The sequence below is a fragment of the Haemaphysalis longicornis genome, unplaced genomic scaffold (assembly GCF_048455015.1).
Source record: "Haemaphysalis longicornis isolate Haplotype H1 unplaced genomic scaffold, Haemaphysalis longicornis Haplotype H1 scaffold_249, whole genome shotgun sequence".
Taxonomy (NCBI): Eukaryota; Metazoa; Arthropoda; class Arachnida; order Ixodida; family Ixodidae; genus Haemaphysalis; species Haemaphysalis longicornis.
In genome coordinates this window covers 26,995-38,831 of record NW_027526313.1, presented here as the reverse complement: position 1 = coordinate 38,831, position 11,837 = coordinate 26,995, and the positions used below count along the sequence as shown (strand labels likewise).

The 11,837-nt window shown below is 43.0% G+C and overlaps 1 long non-coding RNA gene across 1 annotated transcript; it reads right to left on the bottom strand.

The window, feature by feature from the left end:
• Positions 1-6,326: 6,326 nt before the first annotated feature.
• Positions 6,327-11,606, bottom strand: LOC144172620 (uncharacterized). The gene is made up of 3 exons (XR_013323063.1): positions 11,358-11,606; positions 9,880-10,149; positions 6,327-7,003 (listed from the first exon to the last, which is right to left on the bottom strand). It is a non-coding gene; the product is annotated as an uncharacterized LOC144172620 (long non-coding RNA).
• Between the last annotated feature and the right edge of the window lie 231 nt (positions 11,607-11,837).

The window sequence follows — 11,837 nt, the reverse complement described above, 5'->3', positions numbered from 1 at the left end:
TATTTATCGTCTTAGTTGTTGAATTGACGCTTATAAAACGCCAAAACGGGCATAATCACGGAACAAAAGCCAAAAAACCGGCTGATGACGACTGGTTTTAGATATGGACCGGCAACCGGCCCGCTGTTTAAAAAACCGGTAGGGCCGGTCCAAAACCGGGAAGATGGCAACCCTACGGCAGCGACGAGCGAAAATGATTTTACACGACCGCCCCCGTCGGCCTGCGCAAAAAAGGAAGATAGAACCCCTGCATACACGCCCTCGAAGAAAGCTGTACAGCCGATTCAGTTTGTTTTGGACGAAGAGCAACCGAGGCTGCAGCCACAAACGATTGCGCTTGCCGTGGTATGAGCCAAAGCATATCTTCACATCGTTATGTTATCGTCCGTCTGACTGTTACTTACTGAAGGGAAAATTCAGAACACAAACGTTTACGTCTAGCGTCTATGCCAGACACAGACGCTGCTGTTTAGGCCCTAAAAACCACCTTCAGGGCGTCTGTCGGTTCTGTCTGATGGCGCGCTCGCGCCGCTGATTACGAACGAGGCGTCTGTTGGCGTTGACTTATCGTGTTGGCGAGCCGGTAAACGCCATCACGGTTAAACTCCCTGTTGGAAGACTACGCTGTTGGGACGATAGAGTGCCGACAGAGCTTCTTATTGGCCCCACAAACGCCATCAAGGTTAAACTCCCTGTTGGAAGACTAGGCTATTGGAACGATAGAGTGCCGACAGAACTTCGTATTGGCCCCACAGGCGTGCTGTGAGCCCAACAAGAAAGTCTTGTTGGACTTTTTGCCCGGGGAATAATAATACGGGAACAAATTCTTAGGTAAATTTGATTTCGTTGAGGACACCGATGCCTCGCGTAAAAGTTTTATTTACAGGACTACAAGAGGCATTTTGTAGCCTTCCCTTCCCGTGCACCCAGACATCGAAACGAACCTTGTAATACACTCGAAGAAGTAGATTAGTGCAGACTGGAATTTAAACATTCAGCACGTTTTGTTCAATTTACGAACAGCAATTTTAGAGCCTTTCCCCTGGTCTATGTGGAGAGTTCATATTTATTCTCTCAACGGGCGGTGAAATAGTGCAATGTGCGGTTTAAACATTCAGCCTGTTTTTGTGCAATTTTGCATGATTGCATTCACACACCGTTCTTTTAGGCACCCTAACGATAAGGTGCCGTGCTAACACCCCAATCGAGAAGAAATACTTTTTAGCACCCCTTTAACGGTCGTAGCACCCTATGAAACTGTTGATTACACCCCTGAATTTTGGCGCCCTCGAGGTGGGGTGCCCGAGCAATATTTGGGTGCTTGAAAGGTGCAAAAAGGGTGCAAAATGTTCAGTACACCCTCCTTGCACCTTAAAGGGTGTAAAAATGTTAAGATTTACACCCCTTAATACGTGGCACCCTCATAATTGGGTGCCGGAGCAATGTTTTAGTCCTTAAAAGGTGCAAAAAGGGTGCAAAATGTTGAGTGCACCCTTTTAGCACCTCTAAGGGTGTTAAAAAGTTTAGTGTGCGTGTGACCTCTTCCACTCCGACGCAGTAGCATGCATTCGTAGACGCCGAAGATTTACCCGCTCTCCCTAGTGCATCGATTTCAAGTGTCTAGATATATAGATCGCAGTGTGCTGCACGGAGCAGTATTCGGCACTGAGGCAGTACTTTCCATTCGTAAGGGCCCGGCACATCAAACTGTTCTTGCTGTTCAGTGGGGCGCTTTATAGGGCAGGGCCACCACAGACAAGTACCGCCATATCCTGCAGACCGATGTAACACACACGCTGCGGGATATACATAATTGCACACACGCAAGACTGGCCGCATGCGTGCCACGCCAGTGAATGCAACCTATATGATCTCGTAAAAACCACGTACATGGATAGGAGTAATGTGTTTTGTAAGTTCTATACGAGCAAGTAACTTTCAACATTCGCGTTGGTTTTTTGTACCTGAAGGAGATGGTTAGCCGTGACCTGCAAAAAGGAGATGGATGCCTTGCTCATGTAAATTTTTTAACTGGGCCTACACAATAACGGCAGTGGGTGATACAAATTCCAAGTATTTTGCGGGCTAGGGTCATATGGTTAGTGTGATCGCAGAGCGTGCACCTGTACAACTGTAACTAGCCCACTTTGATGAGACTGGAGCAGTTCTTCCGTTCTCGTAAGAGGACGTGTTACCAGTTAATTTTTCGTGGTACCTACCACAGTGAAGTCTATGTACAAAGCTCTGCACAGATTGCTGGGATATAAATCTGTAGCAAAAATGGCAAGGAAATTGCGACATCACACGCGGAGTAAGAGCACAACAGACTGTTTGCCAGCAGTCGACTTTTTGTGGAGCCTAGTTGCCAAGGACCGCCATATGTGGGGTGAGGCCATTGGGGAATTTTGAATTTGTATTTACATTTGTGGTCGACCGAAATGAGCCATTCTGTGTGTCTACCCCCTGAAAGATACAACGCCTAAATGTTTCAACGTGAAGCCGCACACAACTGGGTAGACCGAGAAACACTGACAACTGACGTCACACAACTTATTTTCCAAACAAACTGTAAGAGCAGAGTCCTTTTCATTTCATTTCATTTATTCAACCTTAAGGGCCCGAAGGCGTTACATAAGTGGGGGCGTACATCGAAGTTGGAAGTTTCATAGCAAGGTAACAATATGAAGGTTCACAGTGATTACAAGAAATAAAGAAAGAAAAAAACGAAAATAACACGCATAACAACACATGAAAATACATTATGGGCGATAAATTCTGCGAGCACAGTAAAGACACAACTATAAATGCAACAGGTAAATGTCCCGTTAAGACTTATCATTTGTATTTTGAAAACGGGTTACTTTATCGCGAAATATTTTGCGGTCTCTGCAACAAACAATGTTATCTGGTAGTGCATTCCAAACTGTTATGGCATGGGGGAAAAATGAGCTGCTCATCGCCGCCGTCCGGCATTTTATGGTCATCAAAGGGTGCGTATGGGACAGGCGACATGATGTTCTTAATGGGCATTTTAGGAGAGGATGTCCTGATCTGCTAAAGTAAGAGAAAGTGTGAAGGAGGCATACACGAGAAGTTATGCGACGTGAAGCGAGTGATGCGAGTGACAAAGTTTGTTTTAGTGCGGTTACGCTGATGTGTCTTGAATATTGTGACGTAATGAAACGAGCTGCGCGGTTTTGAACGGATTCCAAATCATCCGCGAGATAAGCTTGTTAGGGATGCCAGATGGACGATCCGTACTCGAGTTTTGGTCGCACGTATGTTAGATATGCGAGTTTCTTTATTTCAGGAGATGCAGATCGCAAGTTGCGTCGTAAGTAGCCTAATGTGCGCGCAGCTTCTGAACGAATGGTTTCAATATGTTTCACCCAAGACAATGATGACGTCAGATGAACTCCTACACACTAAAAAGTTTTACGCCCAAAAGGGTGCTTCAGCTTGTCGCCGCAGGAGTACCCTAAAAACTGAATATTTTACGCCCTTTAGGGTGCTTGGATTTTGTCGCCGCAGGAGCACCCTTTGTGAAGCACCCCAGAAGACAGGTGCCTTATAACACCCTTGTCCGCCTAAAAGTATCCTAGGGTGCTACTTAGCACCCCAATCTGTAGGAGCATCTTCTGCAAAAGCACCCACATAAAGGGGTACAAAACGGGTGCGTCATCCTCGGTTCACAAATGGTGCAGCAGGTGTGAGACCACATATTGCACAATATCACACACGATTATGGTATGAAACATTCGTGCTTTCCAAGCTCGGTTCTGTGAGACATTCCATTGAAGCTCAACATCAGCTGATAATTTCCTTGAACTTGTGTCACCGATTGTTAAAACATCAATTTAAAGAGTCAGGAGCCACACCTCAGTACAGAGTTATAACTTTAGAGGTAGTTGATTATCCAAAGCTTCGTAAAAAACCAATTATATGTTCACTTTGCCGAACAGCGGTACACATCCTTCGAGATTCACTGCACAGCCTAACCATGCTATGTAGTGAAAGCAATTAGGTGTGCAACACTTCAACCACACAAAACTTCCTTGAACCTTAAAACCCTTGGCTTCATAGTATTGCATCAAACTTCCAATCAAGGTAGCTACCTGCAATGTTTAGTGCCTTATTCTTGAGCTGAGCAGGAAGGTTCAATATGAAGGACGACCAAATGCAAAATGTATAGTTTCCTCCATAATGCGGCTCAAAATCTACATATAAAAGTTGGGTACCCAAGCCATTTATTTTCGTTTGCATTATTCTTTTTGCTTTAAGAAAAAATATTCATATGGTACAGCACTTGCAAGATTTGGTGGTATATAGAGTTTTATAAGCATACCTTTAGACTAAATGACCCCACATAGCAATAACAAGAACGGCAAACATCACAGAACAATGCACACAAGTTCCCTGGCGAAGCCCATGGTTGAAATGTAATGTCATTGTTCAGAAAACATTATTTTATCATGAGGCTAGCTTGTACATGGTGCCTTGCATTATGTCCCTGCCGGTGGATGTGGGGTCATTTGTCACTGTTGCAAATGAAAAGCAAACAGCCAGGGCCCATTAGTTTTGGCTAGTATTACAAGGTACCTCACGGTAAGCATTCTACGTCGATAGACTTTTTTAGAGTTGACTAGAACTGAAATCAGCAAAAGATTCTCTACAAAACATGCAGTCTATTCACAGCTTTAGGGTTTGCTAATTTCCATATTTGGATTCCTTCTGCCTTTCTTAACATTTTTCTTTTGATAAGAAGGTGCATAACCAAAAGCAAAAAGCTTTTCTGTAAACCTTTGGTAGCTATATAATTGTTACAAAATATTTTACTCTAAATACGGCAGCTTAAACTGAGAATATTTGCATTTAAAAACATTAAAATAAGTTTAAATTGATCATACTTTTTTAGCTGTTTTTACGCAAAAATGTACATGAGATATGAAGTGCACCACAAGGAGGGCTTTGGATTAGCTTTAGCAAATTTGGGACATTTAAGGTGCACTGAAATCTCTACACATGCGCTTTTTCACTTTCTGTATCCACCAGGAAAATGGCTGCCAATTTAAACCGTGATTTTAAATAGTAGTTGACGTGCAGTTTAAAATAATCTCAAACATTATAGCCACAAAATTACTTTTTACAAGTTGTAGACATTGCCCGTTACACCAGACATTGGACTACACTGTCAAGAGCTTTGACATCTACAATGACGTCTACAAAGCAAGCTTATACTGGTAGAATGTTTCATACCATAATTACTGTGTGTTCAGAGCTGACGTGTGAAGTATGGATACTGCTGCTTCAGCAAGAACCGAGGATGAGCACCCTTCCTGGTTCTGAAAAAAAAATAACAGAGGAAATGCCTTAAGCAGGATTCTGAAACACGGTTGAAAGAAACAAGAATGAACAAGAAATTCTTTCAAAACATGTAAAGCAATGCAAACAAATATTTATTTCAACTTCATTTCTACAAAAGACCACCTCATGAAGACTGGTGATGGGGTATTGGCTCAAAAAAAAGCAGAGAGCACTTATATAAATGCTACAGGGAGCCTTCGCAGCCAAAAATTGTTTGAGCACCTAAACTAATCACTGTTCAACAAACTCATAAAAAATGTTTGAATGCATAAAAAACCAGTGGTAAACACAGGAAACTGTTAAAACAGAATGACGGCACAAGTTTGTCCCGTCGTTCTCTTCTGTGTCCTGGTTTTTCCTATGGTTTTTCATCCAGTCAAACATGTACCAGCTAGCCCAGTCCAACGCCTTGGTATCATAAAAATATGGATAGTCAATCCTTACAGAAAGTTGAAAAAAAAAGAAAGTATAAAGTAGGTGACAAAATTAAAACGACAGCAAATTGGTTGGCTTTTAATTTTAAATGATAATATAAAAAATAATGGCATGAATGAAAGTGAGCAGCACGCGAAGTACCTTGTTGCTAGCCCGACATTCCACTTTGAACAAAATCTCCGCTTTCAACACTACATAGGCTAAACATGCAATGAGGCATTCCTTTAGACACACAAAATATACCATAATTGTTAAAAAAGCTACGAATTAGGTGAAAAAACCTGACCACAACAAATTGGAATTAGTGACTAGATAGAGTTTCAGAAATACACAGCGACATCATATAAAAATATATGGTTCTCATACAAAGATTGATCATAACAAAAATTCAGGACTACTTTTATCAGACTGGCATCAATGTGCAAAGCAGCTTAATGAAGGAAGACGGTCTTCACTAAAAACATGTTAACATTGAGAGCTCATGTGCTTCCCTGCAAGTTGGGTGTGTAAACCCACTTAACTAACCCGCCGGAATCATCACTTGATAGACATTGAGGAATTTTACGAATTGGTTTATTGCAGCGAGCTGTCTAGTTTATTTCCCTTTTTTTTGGCATTTCGTGTCTAATTCTAAATTTGGTGACTAGATAGCTTTTACTATGGTCATGCACTGGTGACAACGAATATTTGATTTTACTTTACAAAATTTTCAGTTTTGTTTTATTGCTCACCAGCCAACGATCTGAAATATCAGAGGCGCTAAAACGTATGTTGGCATTTCCTTCCTGCACTGTAGTACAACTAATCATGACTTTTACCATAATTTGTTCACAAATCGTAATATTTGGAAAGTATTCAGCCGAATGAAAATGTCATTTCAGAAGCATGCACAATCAACAAGGCCTCAATGACTATCACGACGTGGTCAACTTGTTTCTGTCACAAATAACCTGAGTGCAGACATATTCCACCGAAGACGAAGGTAACATGCCCTCTTGGGTGATCAATATTTAAAAAGCCTTACGAGTAAATTTGCTGCTGAGCACGTGAAATTGTGGCATTAAAACAAAAGATCCCTCTGTGGCATCTTGCACTTGGAGGAGCGCTTGGCCACAAACTTTGAGAAGCTGGAAAATGCTCCATGAGCCGCTCCAGCCAGCAGAAACGATGCAGGACACAAGTTGGTAGGCGGACCGTTGGCATCCTGCGATTGTGAAGATATTTCTGTTTAGTGGATGCTCTTCTTTTTGTACCACTGTTTATTTCACCTTTAACAAGCAGCTGAACTCCTTAACGTTCGCATAATAAAATGCTGCAATGCGGAACAGTTAGCAGGGTTACCTCAATTTTGCTTTTCTACGAATTAACACAATGTAGGTAATCTGCACACAACTACAATCAAACTACAATTTTCACCTACTTCACAGCTAACATCAGCGTTTGACTGCTCAAGCACAAATACACATCAGACATGTGAGCAATCTGCTAAACTTATCCCCACAAACTGAACAATCAGGCATCAGAAATCGGCAAGGAAGGAGGTGTCACGTTTAAATGGCACTTTTTTTGTTCAAAACATAAACAACACCTGGAAGCTTGAAACGTGAGAGGGGGTCTTTCACGCTGACAATGTCAGAACATAGCTTGCTAGTGGGCACGTGCACGAATGTGTTTCTTGAAAATGCGTGCGAAAGCTTGATTGATGTGTAGTACGAGAATTGCAGCACGTTTTGACACAGGCCTTGTGGACGCTTCTGCCTGCTAATGTCAATGTGGATTCCTGCTAGTCGCCCTCTTCGCTTCTTTCTGAATATAATGCTTTAGGCATTATATTCATTACAAGGACTGCATCAAAACGTGCAGCAATTACCTACGTCCCACACATCGGTGAAACTCTCGCACACATTTTCAAGAAACGCAGTGCATACATCAAGCATGTGCCCACTAGCAAGCTGCGTTCTGACATTGTCAACGTGAAAGACCCCCTCTCACGCTCTAAGCTTCCGGGTACTGTGTATTAGATTCCATGCGCTGAATGCAAATCAGTGTACATTGACGAAACGGGCAATCTGCACAGAAGATTAACGCAGTACTGGAACGAAGTGAACAAGGGCCATGCAAAAACAAATCCACTGGCAGAGCACTGTGAGAGGACGGGAGACGTGGTCGACTGGAACAAGACAGAATTACTGACAACTGAGTGCAATCTATCTTCTCGATTACTGCTCGAGTCCCTCATCGTTCAGACGACGCCCAACATTATCAACATAATGGATGGCAATCTGCACCATATCTATGCAAACTCATTGTGCCGTGTAATGCCCAATATATAGCTTCGTTTTCCACGACACAGCCTCACCGTGAACAAGCACCAAACCGTTAAAAGGCTTTCTTGACTTGGTCAGTGACCTACGTTTCATCATTGCAATAATGCTTTTACCTGCCTACACGGCATTCCGTCAAACACTGGACTACACTACATGAGCCATTGCCGTTCTTAACCTGCACCAGAGTATATAACCTTTCACTACTGCTATAAGATAGACCCATAAACGCACTTCAATATGGCCTTTATATTTAGCCCTTGGAAACATTCTGTATAATTTCACCTTTATGTTGCATCTGCTACAGCAGCTGGTAATATATCAAAAACATGAGAAAAAAAACTGTGGTCTAACACGCCAAAGCTACAGTTGGGATATGGGGAGCACTGTAGGGGAAGGCTTCGCATTAATTTTGACCACCTGGGTATTTTTGTGCGCAACGAAATCTAAAAACACGGGCGTCTACGTGTTGCCTCCATCTGAAGAGCGGCCACACCAAGCGGTATCTAACAGACATTCGCCTCCACAGCACACCACCCTAGCCACTGCAGTGGGTTAAACATTTGAACTAAAGCGAGTTTTGGAGTGCAAATGAAAATATTAATCACACGTCTTATTTTCCCAATCGATCTACCTTTTGAAATCCACCATGCAATCCCTCCTCCCCTACCGGCCTACCAAAACACCTTTGTCTCAAAAGGTAATCAGGCTGTTAATGAAGTAAGTATTTACAATTCGAGACTTGCCACCGTTAAAGTCATGCACTTTGTTTTAGAGATAAATGACATTAGCCAATTGCAGCACCAGGAGTTCATTGTGTTAAGATCAGATTGAAAGCATTGACGGTAGTAGTTGAAAGAAATTGTGTGATAAATTACAACATCATCTGCAAATAGACCTATATGGGAGGATATGCAACTTGGAAGATAGACAGGACCAAGCAACCTGCCTGGGGGGACAACAAAGTGGCACGAGCAAAAGAAGTATATAGTTATTAGAAGTAAACTGCATTTGAGAAGAATGAAAATCTTTCACTCAAGTAAGGACATTAGGGTGAAGTTTGAGAAGTAGTCTGTGGTGTGCAATGCGATTGAATGCTTTAGAAAAATCGAGAAAAACTACCGCAGTTTGTAAGCCTGCGTCAATGGATCAATGTAGATCGTGAACAAATCCTGAAAGTTGTGTTTCTCAAGTGACCCTTGTGAAAACCGTGGTGATATTCGAATGTGATATTGTGATTTTATAAATAATTAGCGACCTGGGAGTGGATGAAATGTTTCCCGTCCTTGCATATGGTGCTTGTTAGGGAAATTTAATGGTGAAGTACCGTCTCCTGATTTAAAGATTGGTGCTACCTCGACTATCTTCCAATCATTGAGAATAGTGCCTGCCATGAGAGACTACGAAAAAAGCGCTGCCGGAATTCTACAGACTGCGGGATGTACTTTTCGGTATAGTATGATTAATACCAGTATGATCTGAAGTAGACCAGTTTGTATTGCAAGTTCAAAACCATATCGAAAGATCCTAAATGTTTGCTTGGCTTGATTACACACGAATACTTGCTTCAAAGTCAATTCAATTTCTCTTCTTGCCCTTTAGTCATCGGCCCCAGGTTCTCTTCAATATCTCTGCTAAGCAATGACACGCTCCAAACGCACAGCACTGCTTCATGAAAATGTTTCAAATAATCAGAGGCTACAGCACTGCTAACAGGTATACATCGTGGCAGGTTCCACAACATGCAATAACTAACCTGAAAGTACATAATCGGTGGGTGCACCGATATGGCAGCAGTGCCTGGACCGATGTGTCGAGCAAATGCGCTGACTTCTCAACGGGCGGTCCAAGCGGCCAGATGATGGATGAATGGCCATTCCTGGCGGCAAAGCGTACGGAGCACGAACGAAAGGCCAGGCAGTACTTGGGTACAGCAGGTGCAGTGTCGGTTGGCGAAGGGAGGCCCTGGCAAAGCCTTTGAAACTGGACTGGAAGGCAGCTGACCCAGGACAGCCAGCAGCAGCACCTGCAGGTGCATATTCTGTGAGTGTGCTGACACTTGCTGAAATACAAGAAGAGCACACACAAAGCACAAATGCTTACATCAAGTAGATTTTTAATCGTTTAAAGACAGTAACCTCCAAGACACTAATAAGAACATTCCCAAAACACCCCAAGTGAAATTTAGGTCACAGTAAGAATGTATTAGACCCGCAGGTACTGTGAGTGGGGTATGCATGATATATGCAAAGCTCACTGCTGAGCTAATTTGCAGGGAACGCATGCTAGCAGCTCATCTGTATCCCTTGCTTTCCAATCGGAACTGGTGTGTGATAGTTGAGGCTCCTCCATTTCAATGTCTGACTTGTATCTGCACGTTCAATTCTCCAATATAAATCGAGTGAGTGAGTGCCTACAGCTTTCTTGTTAGTCTCTGTATGGCCTGCGGTTTTGCGAAAATGAGAACTTGCGAATTTGCCAATTTTCTGCACTAATTTAAACAATACATTTGCCTCTGATACGAAGCCCCAGACTTCCCGAGAGCTACTCTGACGGAATGGGCAGGCGTTTCGTAGGCGTTGTGAAATCTCCCCCACTACCCCGAGACTATGCTAACTCCCTGCGAGGTCACATGCGCGCATTTCACCTTCAATTTGCACGTATGTGAATTCTTCGCGGCCCGAAGACCGCGAGGCGTACGGTCGCCGGTCTCGCGAGCGCAATAGCTGCGAAGCGCACTGCACGGAATTCGTGTAGGGGAGGGGGGGGGGATTTCAACCCACTTACGATACGCCAGCCAAGGAATCAAGTGTACGCTTTTTCACATGCACTTCCAGGGAACCTCCCGTTCATGTTATTTCTTGTTATACCGCGGGTATTCACGAGGGAGGACTAATCACAGCGTTGTGCCACTCACGCGAAATTGCGAATGCGATCTGCAACCGCAAAGGCACTGTTTGAGAGACACATAAACAAACGCCCCGGTGTTAAAGAGCCTTGCGTCATGTGAAATTACTAGCAGCCGTGTACCACAGCGCGAGCATCGTAGCCAAGGTCTACCTTCAGCGTAAATTGATGCTGACATCTGCGGAAACGGTGGACTGGGCGCCACACAAGTATACTAACTCACGTAGGCTCTCAGAGCAAACGAGATGGGGGTCTAGCGAATTACTGACCCATAAACACCAGAACTCGTTCCAACCAAATACAGAATAATAAAAAATGCGTACTTACCCGAGCAAAAACGATGTTTCCAACGTACAATTCTCCTTCACTGTCGTCTTCATCTCCGGGACACGCTTTGTTCAGATGCAATGTGATCCACTTTTGACGCGCAGTATTTTATGCGGCGATGATCGTTCTTCCGGGGTCCCCATGTTCAACACACGCGTAGGTTGGAAGGGTAGACATCACCCATAAAGCTTTTATAACTAAGATTTAAGCTTGAAATAGATAAAACTGATCAAAGCACGCCAGCGACCACTCGGCACAAAACACCATAAAAAAACACACAAAAAGTGAGAGATAGTTGCCAGACTCCAAATGCAGCACCTCTATGTTTGGCGAAAATCGTGTTAGTATTGTCGGTATTGTAATATTGGTAATTATCTTTATGCTTTCAAAGTCTGAAATGTGTTTATAACTTAAATTTAAGGTTTTTAAGCGCAAAAGTGAATACATATAAAGTAACTGACATATATACTTATACTGTAA